The sequence below is a fragment of the Camellia sinensis genome, chromosome 3 (genome assembly GCF_055761805.1).
Source record: "Camellia sinensis isolate YWXY chromosome 3, ASM5576180v1, whole genome shotgun sequence".
Taxonomy (NCBI): domain Eukaryota; kingdom Viridiplantae; phylum Streptophyta; class Magnoliopsida; order Ericales; family Theaceae; genus Camellia; species Camellia sinensis.
Genome location: NC_138963.1, coordinates 215,946,983 through 215,968,206, shown reverse-complemented (window position 1 = coordinate 215,968,206; position 21,224 = coordinate 215,946,983).

Sequence of the window (21,224 nt, the reverse complement as noted above, 5' to 3'; positions counted from 1 at the left end):
AAATGTATGTTGTGATCATATTTGTGGAATACGTACCAGCAATGAAACAACACAACTTGTAACCCTCTCTGGCCTGTCGTACGTTTCATTTAGTGAATTTATCAGGGTGTTACGGATTGTCGCAGTCCAATCATACAACCTTAAGGTTTCCAATTTGTCAATGACATGCACAAACACCCACCCTATATGCTCTCTCGTAGTTACGAAAAATAATTTCATGCATATATAAAGGCAAAGCAACTTGGCTACATCTTCCTCGTCGCGTTCAATACGACCACGAATTGCCTCCATCAGCAAATCTTTAATGACTTTCGACGACATCCACCCAACGTTTGGACATCGTCTCTGCATAAAATCTGAAGGTCCTTTCACACCTTGTGTCAAATCTAATGTCTCTTTCTTACACTGTATTCCAAACATTAGACGAATGTCGTTGTTCCTCAATGGAAGCCCACTCCCACCGATGTAAAGCTTCTCATCATTCGGATGGTACGTTTGGATTATTCGGCACACCATCGCATCACACTTCATGTATGCTCTTGGATCTAGCTTATGGACACGAATAACATCAATCATTGGCCAGAACGAGGTTTTCTTCAATTACTGAATATGCCTATCACCCAATTCCAACTTAAGCACGGTCTTGATAACTCCAAAAATGTTGAACCGGTACATTAGTTTTGCCGGGTCAATTTCAGAATTTTTAATAGTACCACTGTCCACTTTCTGTTGCTTGAATGGTAGTCTGGTTTGCCTCTTCGTGACCAACCTGGTTGACATGTTACCGGTGTGTCGCGAACATGGTGAACGACTAGCAGCGTTCCGTTTCCCATGTTGCCAGCCAATGCCACTTGCCAACAATGTCATACACATATCACTACGAAATTAAAAATTCAAACACAATGGCTATTACTGAAATGCCCCTATATAGATGCAATGTAAATTGTACAAACATTGTCCTACACATATCACTAAAAACCAACCGTAATATCACACAAAAATAAAACTACATTAATTAAAAAATGGTTACATTCCCAACGAATCCACAACGAATCCGCAACAAACATTGGACAAACATGTCAATAAAACATACATAATATCAAACATCACATGCCATTTGAAAATGCCACACTACACACTCCCAAAAAATCAAAAACTACACATGCAACGTGCAATCATGTGCACACACCAACATTTACAACCACTACAAAATATTACCACATAAGAAAACGTCACACGTAATTTGTCAACGTAAATACCATAGTTAGACTCAACGTAACATCTATACTATCAACCATCACATGCTACATGTCAGTGCATAACAATCACAAGCCAACATGCAACATGCACTCGTGTACACACACTACCATTTGCAATCATGTGCATAGAAAACCCAATCACCAATTACAGTAACCAGATAACGCAATACAACAACAAAAAACAACGAAATCCAAAAGTCATTACCTCCACGTAAACACTGTTAATCAATCACAATTTCTCAAAATCATTTTCATCTAAATCCCAACAAGCCGCAGAAAACATTTAACTGACCCGACCATCACCACTACACAAAACCCTCAATAATCTCAACATTTCACCAAATTATTACACATGCCCGACCACTTTCACAGTTCCTAATTTCATAAATGACATTAGCAATACAAATTACCATAATGTATTATAGGCCAAATCAAAACAACAAATGAACTACGCCTTCTACACATAAGGACAAAAACCACACCACATTCGCAACTAAAGGGTTGTTTGGGATGACCTAAATAAGTGTACTTTTTGTCTTTTTACGAAAAGATGTGCAAAAAAGTAGAGAGGTGATGTGATGGAAAAAAGATAAAAAGATGGATTATTTGAAGTATGCCAAACTTGGCCTAATTAACATACCACTAGCACCAGGAAGTTTGACTTCTTGTTAGTAATGTGGGTTTTTGAGCTTCGTTAACATTGTTTTTCATATTGATTAGTTAGTAGAGCGGGGTTTGTAATAGAGTTACTATCCCTAACGTAAATACCCCCATACAAAAAACCCAATCAATACTTACCATAACCATTTACTGCAAGACAATAACATCGGCATCCAAAAAACCATCATTGCCACACTTAAATTGTAAATCAATCACAATTTATCAAAAACATATGCATCCAAAACCCCTAAAAAATACAAACACAATTTTCATTACCCGACCATGATCCCTTTGTGAAAACATCAATAATTTCCACATTTCAAAAAAATATAACACACCACAACCCACTTTCACAGCTCAATCTTAACAACACAGAGGATATCATGTGTGCACATACATAAGGAACAACTTACCTGACGTCATTTATTAATGACACAATCACCGGCAACGACGAATGGAGGTTCTTTTCCCATCGCATGACACACATCGTTGCACTGCCTCTCCAACTTCACAATGTAAACGTATTGACTAAGCAAGGGCCTCGTCTGTTTCTAGGGTTTATGACTACTAGGAATGATCAGTTTACAGTCCGAATCTACTCGGATTCGACATTGCCAATTACACATAGATCATAAACACACCAATCACTATCCCATAAACATCGGAACACAATAGACATTCCCATTCACGTCTCTTCCGTTCTGATTGCTTTGGACGGAAACCAAAATTACCCTAAAAAAAGATTTGGGGCATAGATGTAAATTCAACATTAACAAAATCCACAATTACCCTTACTTTACGTGTTAAACCATGGGCCAATTCGTCTTTCACATTGGGATGGGACTTATTGGTCCATAAGATTAAAGTTAGGGTTAAATGGATCAAAAGATTGGAATTTGGAATTTAATGGTGCATTTCCCATAAATCCATAGATATATTATAGAATTATGTGGTATGATATGTATCATTTTTTGATTTGTTATACACCTAATGATGTAGACTCCAATTCTATTACCATATCATTTTGGATGAATTTATGAGTCTTTAACATTTTTTCCGAATTTATAAAATAAAATAAAAAAATTTATGGTGTGTAACTTTTCTCAACAGATAAATATAAAACAAATACTAAGATAATTCTCTAATATATAAAAAAATAAAAATAAAAATAAACTACTAAGATAATTCACTGAACTAATAAAGAAGCAGAAGAAAATACACACACACACACACACATATATATATATACAAATGACTAATTTTATTAATAAGTAAATCAACAGTTTTTAATGATATGAAAAATATTTTTCAGTTAACCATTTTATTAATAAATAAATTATTAATTAAATTAATAGTTTTTAATGATATGAGAAATATTTTTCAATAAATAATTTTGATAATTTATTATTGTATAGGAAAATAGTTTTTTTTTTCCCTGAGTATTGTTTTAAATTAAAATTTATAACAAACAACAGTTGTAATTTCTAGTATTATAGGACCAATTCATATTTTAAACAAACCTTGTGGGTGTATTTGTAATATGTTAAGAAATAAAAGATTTATATTTCATAATTGAGTAATTACGAAAAAAAACCTAATTGACCAAGAATGTTTACGTAATTACGAAAAAATCTTCACTAAACATATAAGCCATTATTAATAAATTATTTTAAATAAATGGGTAAAATAGAAAAGAAAAGACGAATCTCAAAAAGTTAAGCAATTTTTATATGAAAAATGTTTAAGACCACTAATTTAAGAGGTCTAGGAGAGCTCTAATTAGTAAGACCCACCTCCTGATGTGATGTCTTATCTTTCTTTTTCTTGTTTTTTTTTTCCTGTCAGCTCATTAGAGCTAACAATAGTGCTGCTGATTTAGTAGTCTAAATCAAAATCCTTCATATATATATATATATATATATATATTGTACGAGCAAGAAATATTCTTCTCGTATAATCCTGCTGATCAAGTCTGAGCTCCTCCGTACGTCGTCGCTTTACTCCTTGAAAACACAAACGTGAGCTAGCCAGCAAGTGTGTGCCGGATACCTCTCAGATGCCTAAGTCAGCAAGATAGACAAATAGAAAAATGGTCTGTGTATTCGGAAATCAAAGTTGTGTTACCTCTCCATAGGTGATGTCATGAGCTTTTATAGGTTTCGTGTGGCACAATCCTAGTAGGACTTTTACTCCTCCATGTAGAGTCCTCCTAGGAATCACATTCCTGAAAGATGATGCTTATCCTTCAACACCCCCCTCACTGCTTAAACCAAGTGAGATGGTTTTACCATGGTTGGATGTCACTACGACCGAGATAACATGGCCACGCTAAAGCCGTAGACTAGACCGAGCTCCAACTAACTCGGTTCTTCCTTTCACTGCACGTGTACCTCGGTTGACATATTCCACCTGGGTTGTCTGAAGTCGTGCTATCCACAATGAGCTTAAACCGAGCTATCAAACAGCAAGGTCCTAAGCAGAAGCCAACAATACCTCGGCTCAAGATGGTTCGACCGAGCTAACAGCCACCGTGCCGACCGTGGTGACCGAGCTAACAGCAAGGTTCTTTGGGACCAGGCTAACTGCAAGGCTCTCTGGGACTGGGCTAACTATCAGGCCCTTTTACTCAGTCTTTCTCACTGTAGTCCATAGAACGGCCTATCACCTAGCTCGGCCCAATTTCCACATAAATTACCCTCTCAATTGCCCCTTAATTCCATCTGCACAGCATGATAGAGATTACCTATCACCAGTCAAGCTAAAAAACACTTTAGCCTTCCAACCGAGCTAAAAAAACTTTAGCTTTCCAACCAAGCTAAATTTACATCGTGCTACCAATCTGTCCGTTCTAAACGTCCCTTCAGTCGCTGTAACTGAATCGATTTCTATTCCATGGACACGTGGCAAACTCTCAATAGGCACGTATAGCTGTCACGCCGTCATCGTACCTCGCATTTTTTGAACAGTCTCGCCATTTCTCTCTCTTTCCAAAAAAACCAAACCCTTTGTTTTTGAATCATTTCACTTGCACTATTCACCTTCTTCTCACTCTCTTCTCAGTGCTTTCACTTTTTCTCAAACATAGTGCCTGCAAAACTTGCGTTCTTGCTGCCATCACTCCCTTTTTCAGTTCCTCCATCTTGAGCTGGTAAGTGGTTCGAATCTATTTTCTTTTCATTTATTTCGCAATGTTTTTGCAATACATAGTTTAGTATTCATATGTTTTTCAAAATACATACCATGTTTGCTTCCATTTTTCTGGGAAAAACCACGTAATAAAAACCACTTGTATTTCACAAATAATCTGAGAAACACTGTATTTGATCCAAAATCACACCCCAACCGAACTAGGATACTGTTTGTATTAAGCGCAAACCTAGCCACACCTAACAACCGAACTAAAACTTCACGCCATACTTATAGCTTTCATAAGTTAGGGACCCTCTGCTTCTTTTAACCGAGCTATCGAGCCACACTAAGTTTGCGCAATACCGTGCTAAAAAGCCTTAACCACCGACCGGGCTAAAACTGGGGGTTAAAGCAACTTCCTTAGTTCAGACCGAACTAAGAATGTTGCCCCAAAGACTTAACCGGGCTAAGGACCCTTGCTCAAACCGGGCTAAGACGGGGTAGTGGCCCACGTGGCTGAGCTAGGACTTCATTTATTTTGCCTTTGTCTCTTTTAGCATGGTCCAACGATCTGTGCTTAACACCTCTCTTTTTTTCACTTTGCAGACTTAGGCTGCTAGGCACTCTCTTGAACGCTCGACCGAGCTACTGAGCGTCCTTTCAGGACCAAGCTAATACTCCGCTTATTTATTCATAACTTAAAACCTCATGGGTAAATATAGATATTTGGTAAACACCGCAGGTGCTATGGCCGAGTTCCGAAGGGACTACCATATCCCTGATGATGTCCAACTCACCCTAGCCGAACTAGATACCATACCCTGGGGAAACCCTGGCTTTGTTCCCTTTACACTTCTTTCCATTGTAGAAACCGGACTAAGATTCCCTGTACAGCCCCTTCTATGTGAATTCCTTAGACAAACAAACCTTTGCCCTACCCAACTTTCCACCAATTCTTACCGTATAATAAACGACATTGCCGAGCTAAACCGTCGGGCTGGCCTTAATCTCGGTCTAGCCGAGCTCTTCCACCAATACTCCATAGGATCGGCTGAGGATGGCTGGGTTTACTATTTAAGAGTAAGACGCCGTCATGAAAAGATAATAAAAAATACCCCGGACAAAGACGTGAATGATGATGATTTCTTCTAGGTATCTGGGAATTTTGAGGACCAACAAGCCCAGATCTTGGGCGACAGAATAAATTGGAAGAAGGGTGAAGCCGGTAGGATTACCTCGGCTCAATTCCATGCTTTTCTTTACTTCAGTTTTCTGATCTTGAACCACACTAACTGTATTCTCCTTCCTTTATGCAGATTTGAACTTTCTTAAGTCTCAGTACAGCTACCCAAACTTAAACGTACTTCATGCCGCACTCCGATATCCAAACAGAGGCTGGGCCGAGCTACTGAATTTCGAACCGACCTACCGATATAGTGGCCGTAGGAAGACCAGAGTGACCGATTTCCTTTTTGAACCTTCGCCAAGCCAAATCCATCATTGCATCAAATCAATCTCATCTCACTAACTGCCGAACAAGAAATGGCCAAGAAACGAGCTGTAAGGGCCCTCCTGACCGAAACAAACCAGCCCGAGGTACCACCAGCCGGCCAGACTCAGGAGACCGTGGTGGCCCTTCCATCCCATCAACCCTCATCATCTCGTCCAAACAAGCGTGCTCGGACTTCCACAACCGAGCCACGCCTTGTTAATGAAGAAGATACCATCCTTCCGCCAAGCCCTCCACCGAACCCACAGCCGGAGCGCTTTGACCGAGCTAGCTCTTCCAGGTGGGTTCCAAAGATCACTTTTCAAAACTGTGCTATACGGGATACTGATTCAGTGGTCGCTGAAAAAGACCACCTAATGGCATTCAATCTAGCCAAGAGCGTTTGCCTTCCATCTGACATGGAGCACCACAACCATCTCACCGAGCTGAAGGCCACTCGCTCGGCCACAAAGTCAATGGTGCTGGTAAGTAACCTCCTTTGCTTATCTTTCTAATTTGCATAACTTTCTGCTCGGTTTTACTACAAGTCTCTTTCTATTTTTTTGTAGGCCATGCAGAAGAACCACATCGCTCACAAGCGTATATTGGAACTTCGCAAAACAACAAGGCAAGCAATGGCAGAGGTGACCGAAAAAACCGTCGAGCTAGAACAGGCCAGGAAGCAGATAGCCGAGCTACAAACCGAGAATGGTCGTCTGACCGGTCTTGTTAGCTTGGCTGAAGCAGATAAGAAAAAGGTTACGGCCGTGATAAAAGATAAATATCTACGCGAGCTGGCCAAGCTTGAAGTAAAAAAGAATGCCGAAATAACAAAGCTTGAGAAGAAGCTGGAGGATGCGGAGAATCGCGGTTTCAAAGAAGGCGAAGCCCTGTACATCAAGCAGTGTGAAGCTGCGAAGGACCTGTTCTTTAAATTTGGGTGGAGAGGGGCTGTGGCGCAGCTCGGTCATGGACCTGAGACCGAGGTCTTCAATCCTCCTTCATATTTCATACTGAGCTCACTGGCGGAGTATGCTGCTACCATTCAGCAACAATTTCTAGAGGATGAGGATGAAGATGAAGCTCCAGAAGACAACACTCAATCCGGTTGCCAGTCTACCTCCCCAACTCCAGAGGTCTCCATCCCACCTTTGCCAGCTGTGTCCGATGCTGTGCTTCTAACTGAGCTTAACCAGAGTGTGGTTGCCACAACCGAGCTACCTCTGGGCGAAGACCGGGTGGTTTTAGATGCTGACTTAGATAACCTGTTTGCTTGACTATGTACTTTTTTTCTTTTTTGCCTTTGGGAAAGAGAGACTGTAACCGGGCCGAAGTCCCCCCCTTTTGTACTTTGACATTGTATGATCAATGAAATCTCTTTTGTTCCAACTGTTATTTCGGTTAACTGCCATGTATGTAACTTTCTAACTGTAATCTGAATGAAGTATAATATTCTCGGGCCGAGATACCTTATCCTGGTCATAACTTTACAATCTGACTGGCCATACCTGCCAACCTCTTTAGCCTTGATCTTTATTTCGGCTAAAGAACAATAAGCGTTGGTTTTTCCAGCCAACCACTCTTCAGCCTAGATCCTTACTTCAGGTGAAGAGTACTAAGTGTTGGTTTTTCCAGCCAACTTCTTCAGCCTAGATCCTTATCTCGGCTGAAGAACAATAAGTGTTGGTTTTTCCAGCCAACCACTCTTCAGCCTAGATCCTTGCTTCGGCTGAAAAGTACTAACTGTTGGTTTTTCCAGCCAACCCCTAAGTTGGTTATTTCTGCCAACCTACAGTGAAGTGCTTGGTTATTCCTACCAAACGTCCTGCAGCCTGGATCTTTATCCTGGGCTTAGGAGAGGTGTTAGTTATTCTAACCAACCTCTAAGTTGGTTATTTCTGCCAACCTAGAGTAGAGTGTTTGGTTATTCCGACCAAACGTCCTGTAGCCTGGATCCTTATCCTGGGCTTAGGAGAGGTGTTAGTTATTCCAGCCAACCTCTAAGTTGGTTTTTCCTGCCAACCTAGAGTAAAGTGTTTGGTTATTCCGACCAAACGTCCTGCAGCCTGGATCCTTATCCTGGGCTTAGGAGGGGTGTTGGTTTTTCCAGCCAACCTCTATGTTGGTTTTTCTTACCAACCTAGAGTAAAGTGTTTGGTTATTCCGACCAAACATCCTGTAGCCTGGATCCTTATCCTGGGCTTAGGAGGGGTGTTGGTTTTTCCAGCCAACCTCTAAGTTGGTTTTTCCTGCCAACCTAGAGTAAAGTGTTTGGTTATTCTGACCAAACGTCCTGCAGCTTGGATCCTTATCCTGGGCTTAGGAGGGGGGTTAGTTATTCCAGCCAACTTGTTCAGCACTGATCTTAATCTTAGTTGAAGAGAGTGCTAAGTTGGTTATTCCGACCAACTATGCTTACAGTGCTCCTAACTCACTAAAACAATCTTTTACAGAAGGAAACAACTATACTGAAAAGAAACTACTTGTTTTATTGAGAAAGAAAAAATTACAAATACTTGAAAGAAAAGCTAAAAATAAAATAGTTTGAGATTGGCAGTGTTCCATGGCCTGGGAATGGCTTTGCCGTCCTCGTCTTCTAAGTGGTATGCCCCTTTACCAGCTAATCCAACCACTTTGTAAGGTCCTTCTCAATTGGGCCCTAACTTGCCATCTCTGAGTACCAAGGTGTTTCCCATTACTTTGTGTAGTACCCAATCTCCGATCTTGAATTGCCTTGGATGTACGGTCTTGTTGTATTTCCTGGATAACTCTTGTTGGTATGAGGCGATGTGAACCAGTGTTCTTTCTCTTCTTTCTTCTGCAAGGTCGAGCTCTAATGCGATGGCTTCTCCATTTAAGTTTGGATCAAAATTTTCGCTTCGAATGGTGGGGAGGCCAACTTCCAGTGGAATTACTGCTTCCATGTCGTAGGCTAAGAAGAATGGTGTTTCTCCCGTTGATCGTCGAGGTGTGGTACGGTAAGCCCATAAAACATGAGGAAGCTCCTCAGCCTACTTTCCTTTTGCTTTCTCTAACCTTTTCTTCAATCCATCCAAGACAACTTTGTTTGATGCTTCTGCCTGGCCATTTGCTTGGAGGTATGCTGGTGTAGAGTTGTAGAATTCTATCTTGTACTCCTCACAAAAGCCTCTAAAAATTTTACCATCGAGCTGGGTGTCGTTGTCTGATATCAGCGCCTTGGGTATGCCGAACCGAGTGATGATATTCTGTCAAACGAACTTCTTCACATCTTTCTCCTTTATTGATGCTAGTGCTTCTGCTTCCACCCACTTTGTGAAGTAGTTTGTTGTTACAAGGAAGAACTTCCTGTTGCCAGGTGCTGTTGGAAGTGACCCTACGATGTCCAAGCCCCACATTGCGAAGGGCCATGCACTAGTTAAAGGTAAAAGCTCTCTGGTTGGTTGATGTATTTGGTGTGCGAACTTCTGACATTTCTCGCACTTCTTGACATACTTCTCCGAATTTGCTTGCATGTAAGGCCACCAATATCCCTGCGAAATTGCTCTGTAAGCCAATGATCTCCCCCCTTGGTGACTTCCACAAACGCCTTTGTGAATTTCGAACAAGAATGCTTCCATTTTGCTGGGGTGGACACACTTTAGGTAAGGTCCTGTGAAAGATTTCTTGTACAATGCCATTGATGGGGAGAGCCAAAAGCGTTGTGCCTTTGCTCTTATTTTGTTGGCCTCTTTCTTTTCTTTCGGTAAGACGCCGTCTTTTAGGAACAGTATGATGGGATCCATCCACGAAGGGCCTAGTTTGACACAACATACCTCTTCTACTTCGGGTTCTTCAATGCTTAGTCTTGGTAGGTAGTCAATCAGCAACGGATGAGGGATGGATGTATCTGTCATTGAAGCGAAGCCTGCTAGTTCGTCCGCTCTGCTGTTTTCCTCCCTGTCGATCTGCTTTATCCGCACTACATCAAATTTCTTAATCTCTTTTCTGACTAACTCTTGGTACTTAGCCATCTTGTCATCTTTTGCCTCGTAGTCTCCTGAAATTTGGTTCACCACCAGCTGTGAGTCACTGTAAACCATTACCTCAGTTGCCTTCATGTAGGATGCTGATTTTAGTCCTGCTAGAAGTGCTTCATACTCTGCTTCGTTGTTTGATGCTGGGAAGCCAAGGTTGACTGTCTGTTCCACTACTAGGCCATCTAGTGAGATGAGGACTATGCCGAGTCCTGCACCGTGTCTGTTAGATGCTCCATCCACGAAGAGCTTCCACATCTCTCCAACGAACAGTTTCCAGCAAGTGGAGGGATCAGATGATGCCTTGGGATCAAAAGTGTTGCTGGTGTTTTCTTCAAGGTCCATGCTTGCTGTTTGCCCCTCGCTATCTGATTGTACCAAGTCTTTATTTGTTGGTGAGTCTTGGCATGGTGTAGCATGGTTTGCTTCTTCCTCCCTTACTTTACTTTGGTCTGCCTTAAGGTCTGACTGGGTATCTTGCACCAGGGGTTACGCTATTCCGGCGTCAACTTCCAACCCTAATTTGGTTGTATCAGTCAGGTCGACTAGGCAGATATGATGACTTCCTGGGGTAAATTCTGCGACAAAGTCTACCAAGGCTTGGGCTTTTATCGCGGTTCTGGGTTGGAACTTGATGTCGAACTGTCCCAACTCGACTGCCCACTTCAAGACTCGTCCAGAAAAGTTCGCCCTCTCAAACAAAGCTTTTAATGGAAAAGCTGTGAGGACGATTATTGTGTGGGTATGGAAGTAATGCGACAATTTCCTTGATGCCATCATCAAGGCTAAGGCCAATTTTTCCAATGGTAAGTATCTGGTTTCCGCGCCCAGCAATGTCTTCCTGACATAAAAGATGGGCAGATGTTGGATTCCTTCCGCTCGGACTAACACTGCGCTGATTGCGTGCTGTGAAACTGTCAGGTACAAAAAAAGTTCTTCTCCAGGTATTGGGGTCACTAGCAGTGGTGGAGAAGACATGTATTTTTTTAAAATTTCTAGGGCGTGGTCACATTCTTCATCCCACTCAAACTTGGCCTTTAATGCTTGAAAAAATGGTCGACATCTGTCTAACAACCGACTGATGAACCGGTTGAGCGCGGCTACCATACCGATGAGATGTTGTACGTCTTTTACTGAGCTGGGCCTCTCTAGATCTTGAATTGCTTTGATCTGAGAAGGGTCTGCCTCTATACCTCGATTGGTCACCAGGAAGCCTAGGAACTTACCAGATCCTACGCCGTACGCACACATAGATGCATTAAGGCGTAGCTTGTGCTTTTTCAGGATCTGAAACATCTCACCTAGGTCCCTGAGATGGTCATTCTTATCCTTGCTCTTGACCACCATGTCGTCGATGTAGGCTTCCATTGTTCTGCCTAACAATGGTTCGAACATCTTGGTGACCATCCGTTGGAATGTTGCCCCTGCGTTCTTAAGGCCAAAGGGCATGACCTTGTAACAATATAGTCCTCTTGGCGTCGTAAAAGATGTAACCTCCTGGTCTGGCTCATACATGGCGATCTGATGGTACCCTCTGTACACATCAAGAAAGTTAAGACGGTTGTGTCCTGCCGTCAGATCTACCAGTTCGTCTATCCGTAGAAGAGGAAAGCTGTCTTTTGGGCATGCCTTGTTGACCGTTTTGTAGTCCACACAGACACGCCACTTTCCATTCTTCTTAGGTACCACTACTGTATTGGACATCCATCTGGGGTATGCACCTCTCTGATAGCTCCTGCTTCTAGCAGGTTTTCTACTTCTTCCGCCACTATCTTGGCATGGTGGAGTGTCGATCTGCGAATGCACTGTATAATTGGTCTGACAGTTGGGTGGACATTCAGTTGGTGACAGATGAAGCTTAGGTCAATGCCAGGCATGTCATACGGCGTCCAGGCAAACACTTCGATGTTAGAGGTCAAGAATTCCATGACCTCTATTCTCTCAGTGCTGGACATAGATGAGCCAAGCAAAAAGAACTTATTCGGGTTCTTTTCATCTATTCTTACCTGTACCAAGTCTTCCACTACCTTTTGTTCAACGGCTTTGCCAACATCCGCAAATAATTCATTACTCTCGAGTTCTTCCACCATCTAAACAAACCCCTTGGCAGCTCGGCTACCATTTACTGTGACGAAGCATTGCTTGGACATAATTTGGTCTCTATAGACCTCTTCAATTACCCCGGCTTCGTTAGGGAATCGCATTACTTGATGGTAGGTTGATGCTACTGCTCTCATGGCATGCAGCCATGTCCTTCCCAAGATTATGTTGTAAGTGGAGGACACTTTCAATACCCAGAATTCCACTTGTTTAGTCATGCTTCTTGCTCTGACTGGGAGGATTATCTTGCCGACTGGTCACTCTGGCATTGAGTTGAACCCGATCAGGGGAGATACGACAGGTGCCAAGTCTTTGTCCTTCAGTTTCAGTTGTTTGAAGGTTTCGTAATACATTATCTCGCACGAGCTTCTTTGGTCGATCAAAATCCGTTTGATGTCGTAATCCATGACACGGAGTGTGACGACCAGTGTGTCATTATGAGGGCAATATATCTTTGCCAAGTCTCTGTCTGAGAAGGATATGACATTCGTGGCCTCTGTTCTCCCCTTTTTGATGGTAGATTGCGCACTTAATACCTCCTTTAAGTGCTCAGCCTTCTTGATCGTACCACTGAGCAGACATACCCGCTCAGGTTCGAATACCCCATGTATTACGTTAATCACTCCTTGAGGTGGTGCATCGATCGGCATACCGTTTAGGTGGTCGTGGTTCTGGGGGACTGGCTGTGTCCCTTCTTCTATGTACTTGTCCAGATGCCCAGCTGCCACTAACTCCTCCAAGTATTGCCTTAATGGCGTGCAATTTTTAGTGCGGTGCCCCTTTTCCTTATGGAAGGTGCACCTAGATCTTTCGTCGTAGTCCTTTTGTGCTTCTCCCAGCTTAGCTGGCCATCTGACGAAAGGTTCATCACGTATCTCGTTGAGAATTCGGTAGATTGGTTTCTTGAATATCGTGGTAATGGCAATACGGACTCTCAACCATCTTTTATCTCGGTCCTCTTCGTTGTTTCACCTGCCTCGTCCATTCTTGCTTGGACGTTCTACCGTGTTGACTTTTGCCGTAGTCTTCTTATCTGGTGTTGCTGTTGCACTAGATTTTCCCTTAGCACAGGCACCATCCTCCTCCATCCGAATATGTTGGTGCACTCTCTCTATCAAGGCTTCCATCATGAGGGATGGAGTCATAGTAATCGAATCCCTCAATCTGTTTCCGACTGGAAGTCCTCTTTTGTATTATGCGATGACGAGATTGGTGGGGGCAGTCCCCTATCAGGTTGAACGTCTCCCAGTAGCGACTGTTGTAGGATCTCAATGTTTCCTTGTCGCCCATGTCAATGGAGAGTAGTTGATCGATCTCCACTGGGGTCTTGGTGTTCGTTTTGAACCTTGTCACGAACGCCTCCGCTAATTGCGCCCAGGAGGCTATGCTGCCTTCTAGTAGTCTTTCGAACCAGGTTAAACCTAGGTCGCCAAGGCTAGATGAGAATAGGATGCACATCAAAGCCTCGTTTCGCTGGTATACTGCCATGACCTGGCGAAAGTGGCATAGGTGCATGTAGGGGTCTGTCTTCCCCTCATAAGTCGTAAATTTAGGCTAGATGAAGCCTGAAGGTAATGGTGCGTTCTCAATCGCCGGAACGAACGACGAGCTATGTAGCATTGCCAATGCTTTATCTGTTGGTTCGTAGGCAAGGTGCGGTATTGGCATTCCTACCTCGATGCTTCCATGCGTCCGAGGAGCCAACCGCTGAAGGGCTGAAATTCTGTGTGGGTCGCGTGCCCTGGCATCTTCCTTCCGTCATGCCCTTTCTTCAAGCACAGTCCGTAAGTCGGACGATCTAGGAAACTCCGTTTGCTTGGATGATGTCTGGTGCATATGTGAAAGCCGATAGGTACTTCCCTCAATGTAAGACCTCAATGATCTCGTTCTCTCAAACCTGGAGTAACGAGTTCTGGAGGTCCTTGATTGAGTGTCGCCTGTCTTGAGGCTTCTACTCTCTGTTTGTGATGGCGTGGTATGCCTACCACGATCTTCTGAGTGGCGAGGAGGCATATTGCTCTTGCACCTCGCTCCTGTCGCCACCCTTTCCCTTTTATCTGGCGCTTCATCAATTCCATGTCCGCCGCCATCTTCCTGATTAACTTGTCTTGTTCCTTTACCCGATCCTCTAAAACTTGAGGGTCGATCCTCCGCCTTTGCCTTTCAGGACTTTGTGAGCGAGAGCGACGGGGGCTGTTGTTCCGCCTCCCCCTTGCATCCCTCCGGGGATTCTGTCGCTGGAGCTCTAAGTCTGCCATGGGAGGGATGGAAGGCAAACCTTCGCGCCTCCCACCTCCCTCTGGGGTTTGTCCGTCAATGGCGAACTGTGGCAAATCTTCATTGTGTGCCATTGCATCTAATCTAGCGAGGAAGACTTTGATCAAGAGGTTTTGTTCTTTCTGTGATTCCCACAGACGGCGCCAATTATACGAGCAAGAAATATTCTTCTCGTATAATCATGTTGATCAAGTCTGCACTCCTACGTACGTCGTCGCTTTACTCCCTAAAAACACAAACGTGAGCTAGCCGGCGGGTGTATGCCGGATACCTCTCCGATGCCTAAGTCAGCAAGATAGACAAATAGACAAAAGGTCTGTGTATTCGGGAATCAAAGTTGTATTGCCTCTCCATAGGTGATGTTATGAGCTTTTATAGGTTCCGTGTGGCACAATCCTAGTAGGACTCTTACTCCTCCATGTAGAGTCCTCCTAGGAATCACATTTCTGAAAGATAATGCTCACCCCCCTCACTGCTTAAACCAAGTGAGATGGTTTTACCATGGTTGGATGTCACTACGACCGAGATAACATGGCCACGCTAAAGCCGTAGACTAAACCGTGCTCCAACTAACTTGGTTCTTCCTTTCACTGCGCGTGTACCTCGGTTGACATATTCCAACTGGGTTGTCTGAAACCGTGCTATCCACAATGAGCTTAAACCGAGCTATCTAACAGCAAGGTCCTAAGCAGAAGCCAACAATACCTCGTCTCAAGATGGTTCGACCAAGCTAACTACCACCGTGTCGACCGGGGTGACCGAGCTAACTACAAGGTTCTTTGGGATCGGGCTAACTGCAAGGCTCTCTGGGACTGGGCTAACTATCAGGCCCTTTTACTCAGTCCTTCTCACTGTAGCCCATAGAACGGCCCATCACCTAGCTCGGCCCAATTTCCACATAAATTATCCTCTCATATATATATATATATATATATATATATATATTTGTGTGTGTGTGTGTGTGTTTGTGTGTGTAGATAGTTTAGTATTTTCTCACAAGCAGATCCTTATAGGCATGGTACTTTAATGCGTGGATGGACTTTTAGACTTAAAAAAGTGAGATTTATGGAGTGAGTGCTCATGAATGTAATGGAATAAAATGGTCACTTATTAAGTTCTCTTATGTAATAATCAATTTTTTTACAATGATCAAAATAATTTTATATGTAATATTGTGTGAGTGATTTTCTGACCACACTGTCCGCCTAGTAATCAGCTGGAAAAGCACTGGGAAAATAGATGGCCTCTAGCTAACCTGCAACAGAAATATAAGAATCCCGCGGTGGTTCAACCACCCGGGGGCACTCCGACGATCAAGTCAGTATATCTCTCAAAGATAATCAATTATTCAACTCACAAGCTTGAGCATAAAAAGCACACCTTAGACCCATGGGGGTGCCTCTCTTTTATAGCCAATACAATCATTGTCCCAATAGGAGCCTGGCCCTAATGGACTTAGGATTACTGCTAATCTGGGACTCCCAGTGGGATTAGGATAAACTCTCTAAGAGTCTTATCTTTACCCAAACTGAAGTCTTCTCCTAATCTAGGACTCTTGTCCATATCCAGGTTGAGTTCCCTCTTTATTCTAGGACTCTTGTCCCTTATCCGCTTATCTCGGATTCCGATATCTTCAGAGATAACCTCGGTCTTGCCGAGATCACCTTGGCGTCACGACCAGGACACGTGGCACCTCGGCTGACACGTCGGCGTCACCTTGCCACGTGTTGGTACTCAGAAAATATATCCCCACAACTGCCCCCTAGGTTCTATTACCTCGGCATTCTGAGGTGATGGAACCTACACTGTTCGTTCATCTGTGCCCCTCTGTCCGAGATCAAACTCGCCGACCTCAAAGTTCCCTAGACTTTATTGTCCACTGGTGTCAAGAATCAAGCTTCATGCTTTCCAAGCTGCTCGAGATCACACCTCCTAGCCGAGGTTCTTGTTTCATTAATTCGTAAACTCCAAGAGCTTTGCAACTGCTCCACTCACATTCTTCAGTGAGTTTCCGATTTCCAGTCATCTATTTGACTCCGGTGATTTTCATATCGGCGTTCATTTTACTTGGTAGGTTCCTAAACTCTTTACTTGCTATTAAGCTCAATCTTTCATAACTCTTCTGATTTACTTTGAATCTGTTTATTTGCCATCTGTTGCCTTCTATTTTCGTCTGTCTTCAAGTTTTGAATTGTTTGAATGTCTGGCACTTTTCTTGTCATATCTGCTTTCTGTTGCTAGCATCGTGTTTGGGTCATTACTTTCTTGTTCTTCACATACTTACTTAGTGCCTATGCACTTGGCTTTATTCTTGAACTTTGTCGTTTTCTTGACTATTTTTCTCTTTTTTCATTCAATCCTCTGGCTTTTTCTCTTTCTAGCTCTTTTGCTTAAATCCGTCATTGTTCCAAGCTTTCAAGCTTCTGCAACTGTCTTCATTCCTCTCCTCCGGTGAAGCTTACGTCATTCTGTCGTTGTTGTCAGACTTCGGCAATTCTCATTCCGGCTTCCCTCTTTCTGGTAAGCTACTGTTCCTCCTGGTTTTATTTCTTGTTGCTTTCCAAGAAGCTCTGCTTCATTGTTAATCACCATTGTTGTTTTACCCATTGTTTCCAAATTATCTTCTTGAATACACACTGTTTACACATCTGTTGATTTCTGCTACTGTTCTTGACTCGACACACTTGTGCAATCTTTTTATCTTGATTTTCTGATAGTTTCATCACCATTCTTGATTACGAATTACATTCTTGTTTCTGTTCTTGTTGTATTTCCATATTCTTGCCTTCGTTTCTGTTTTCTGTATAGTCTTAGAACCACGTCCCTTCTTAAAATTGTTGCCAAGATAATGGTAAAGGAGCTCTCCCAGCTGACTGCCAATGTTTTTTTGCTTCTGAAAAATGTCTGTTGTTGGCCGATGTTAACATTCTTTGCTCCTTGATTATCATTCCTTCTTCCACTGTATTTGATAGCCATGTCGGGTAATTGACTTCTCGGATGGCCCTGGGCTCCAGAAGTCTGTCTACTTCTTCCTCTACTGCCGACGTGTATCAACGTCGATCCTCTTGCTCATTGGATTACAAGTTTGGCCAACTTGTCGACGTTCAGTTGGTGGCAAGTGACCTCAGGGTCAATGCCAGACATTTCGTAAGGTGTCCAAGCAAATACCTTAATGTTTGCTCTCAAAAAAGCTTCCAATTCCCTTTCTTCTTCAATCCCATGTTCTGTTGGGAACCGCGGTAGTTGGTGCAATGTTGAGGGAACTGCCCCCATTGCATGCAACCATGGCCTTCCTAAGACGATATTGTATGGCGAGGGCGTGTCAATTACCGTGAATTCTGTCTTGATCTTCTTCTAACTGCTCTCGCATGATTCTATACTTAGAATATTTTGCATATCTTACGTATTTTTCCTTCTTTGTGCAATCTTCTCGGGGTTACATACCTCGGGTATAATAGCTACAAAACTTTTACTTCGGCAAGATACTGCCCTGCAAACTTTTCATAAATTCTAACAAGTGTGAAACATATACTACTCAATGTTAACTTTGCAAACTTTTTCTCAAGTTTCAACAAGTGTTTAAACGGTGATCTCGGTCTAGCCTACTTGTCAATTGCTACAAATTTCAACAAGGATTAACATGTACTGTAACAGGGATCAACAAGGATTAACATAACAAGTGTTAAACAATAATCTATTTGTAAATTGCTACGAATTTCAACAAGTGTTTAAACAACATACTTAGCTTTCTCCTCAACCTGTAAATTGTTGCAAATTTCAACAGATGATTATATGTCGGCTTAACGTTATCTTGTAAATTGCTACAAATTTCAACAAGTGTTAAGCATCTTCTTTGGTTTAACCAACCTGTAGATTGCTACACGTGTTTAAGCAATAACATCGGCTTTGCTTCAACTCGTAAATTGCTACGAATTTAAACAAGCGAAGAAAAACAGTAATTTTGTCTTAACTTCAACTTGTAAATTGCTACAAATTCAACAAGTGAAGATAAGGAATAATCTCAACTTAACTTCAGCTTGTAAATTGCTACAAATTTCAACAAGTGAAGATAAGGAACCATCTCAGCTTAACTTCAACTTGTAAATTACTACAAATTTCAACAAGTGAAGATAAGGAACCATCTCGGCTTAACTTCAACTTGTAAATTGCTACAAATTTCAACAAGTGAAGATAAGGAACCATCTCGGCTTAACTTCATCTTATAAATTGCTACAAATTTCAACAAGTGGTAAACGCATTCTTCTTCTCTCTGCCCCCCCAGTGTGAATTTAAAATCCACTTGGGTTCTCATCAAACATGTAGCTTCGACCTTGTATGTTTTATTTTTATCTTCTGGGATCTGAGATCTACTCATTGTGCTCTTCTCGGACTCAGGTGCCAAGATCTTTTTTTTTGGAATCTTGGATCTGCTTACTCAGGTTGAGCTCTTCTTTTCTCGGACCTACTCATCTAGGCCGAGATCATGTCTTCTAGGATCCGGGATCTGGAATCCGGGATCTGCTCACTTAGATTGAGCTCTCGTCTTCTCGGGCCTACTTGTCTAGGCCGAGATCATGTCTTCTCGGATCCAGGATCCAAGATCTGGAATCCGGGATCTACTCACTCGGGATGAGTTCTTCTATACTTGAATGTTATCTCCTTGAGAGCGCTCATGCCCTCTGTCTTTGCATCCCTTCTGGAAGGGTCTTCGTTCCTCCACAGGTATCTATCCTTCCATACCTGGAGGTCATCTTTGTTGTAGTATCCGCTTCGATCTGTTGTCTTTGGTGCGTCACCTTCCTGGTTGATGTCTTTCACTCCGTGACTCTGGTCACGAGTTTCTGTGTTGCTATTGTCTCCTTCAACATCGAGGTTGATAGATTTCCCATTCCTAGCAGGAGCGTCGTCTCCAGTCTGATCCTTCTGTCCGTCATTGGCCATCTATTCTTCTTTCTTTCCCACAGATGGCGCCAAATTGTGTGAGTGATTTTTTTATCACACTGCCCGCCTAGTAATTAGCTGGAAAAGCACTGGCAGAATAGATGGCCTCTAGCTAACCTGCAACAGAAATATAAGAATCCCGCGGTAGTTCAACCACCCGGGGGCATTCCGACGATCAAGTCAGTATATCTCTCAAAGATAATCAATTATTCAACTCACAAGCTTGAGCATAAAAAGCATACCTTAGACCCATGGTGGTGCCTCTCTTTTATAGCCAATACAATCCTAGTCCCAATAGGAGCCTGGCCCTAATGGACTTAGGATTACTGCTAATCTGGGACTCCCAGTGGGATTAGGATAAACTCTCTAAGAGTCTTATCTTTACCCAAACTGAAGTCTTCTCCTAATCTAGGACTCTTGTCCATATCCAGGTTGAGTTCCCTCTTCATTCTAGAATTCTTGTCCCTTATCCGTTTATCTCGGATTCCGATATCTTCGGAGATAACCTCGGCCTTGCCGAGATCACCTTGGCGTCACGACCAGGACACGTGGCACCTCGGCTGACACGTCGGCGTCACCTTACCACGTGTTGGTACTCAGAAAATATATCCCCACAAATATATTTTTTATTTATTTTTAATTAATTAAATATAAAAATAAATATTTTGATGAAATTACTATTTGATGTCATTCAATTTCAATGAACCTGACACAATCTTAGCTTGAGAAACTGCTCCACAAAATGCTGCAAAATAAATAAGGCGAAGTGCAGTTACAAACGATGAAGAAATATTTCAGGCCAATAAAAAAATGTGATGAAGATATATTTTTGGAGCACCCTCCGACTCTGTTGTTTAGGAACCTTTCAAACAGCCGCTTGGACACATAAGTTTGATCCTTTTCGTTGGTATGATCCGTTAATTATATGGGTAATTATTCAGTAATTTCGGAATATAAATACATATTATTCTATAATATTGTGATTGATAAAAAAAATAAGTAATTGAAGTATTGTGTTGAGTGATTGTTGAATATAAGGGGACATAATGAATAATGATTGGTTAAGAGTAGATATAATTTTTCTAATTATATTAATTGTAAAACTAAACTTGAATAATAATAATTTTGAGAGGAAAAAAAATGTGATTTTGATCTTTATAATTTTAGGGGTGGTTTTTTTGAGTTTTTATAAAATAAAATAAAAATGTGTAAAAAAATAGAGAAAGTAGGAAAAAAGGATGTTGATAGATGTTGATTAATGTGATCTAAATAAGTATATGTATAAAATATATATATATATATTTATATATCTTTTAGTGCATGACAAACACTTATTTAGTGTTTGGAATATGATGGATTATAAAAGTGATTCGT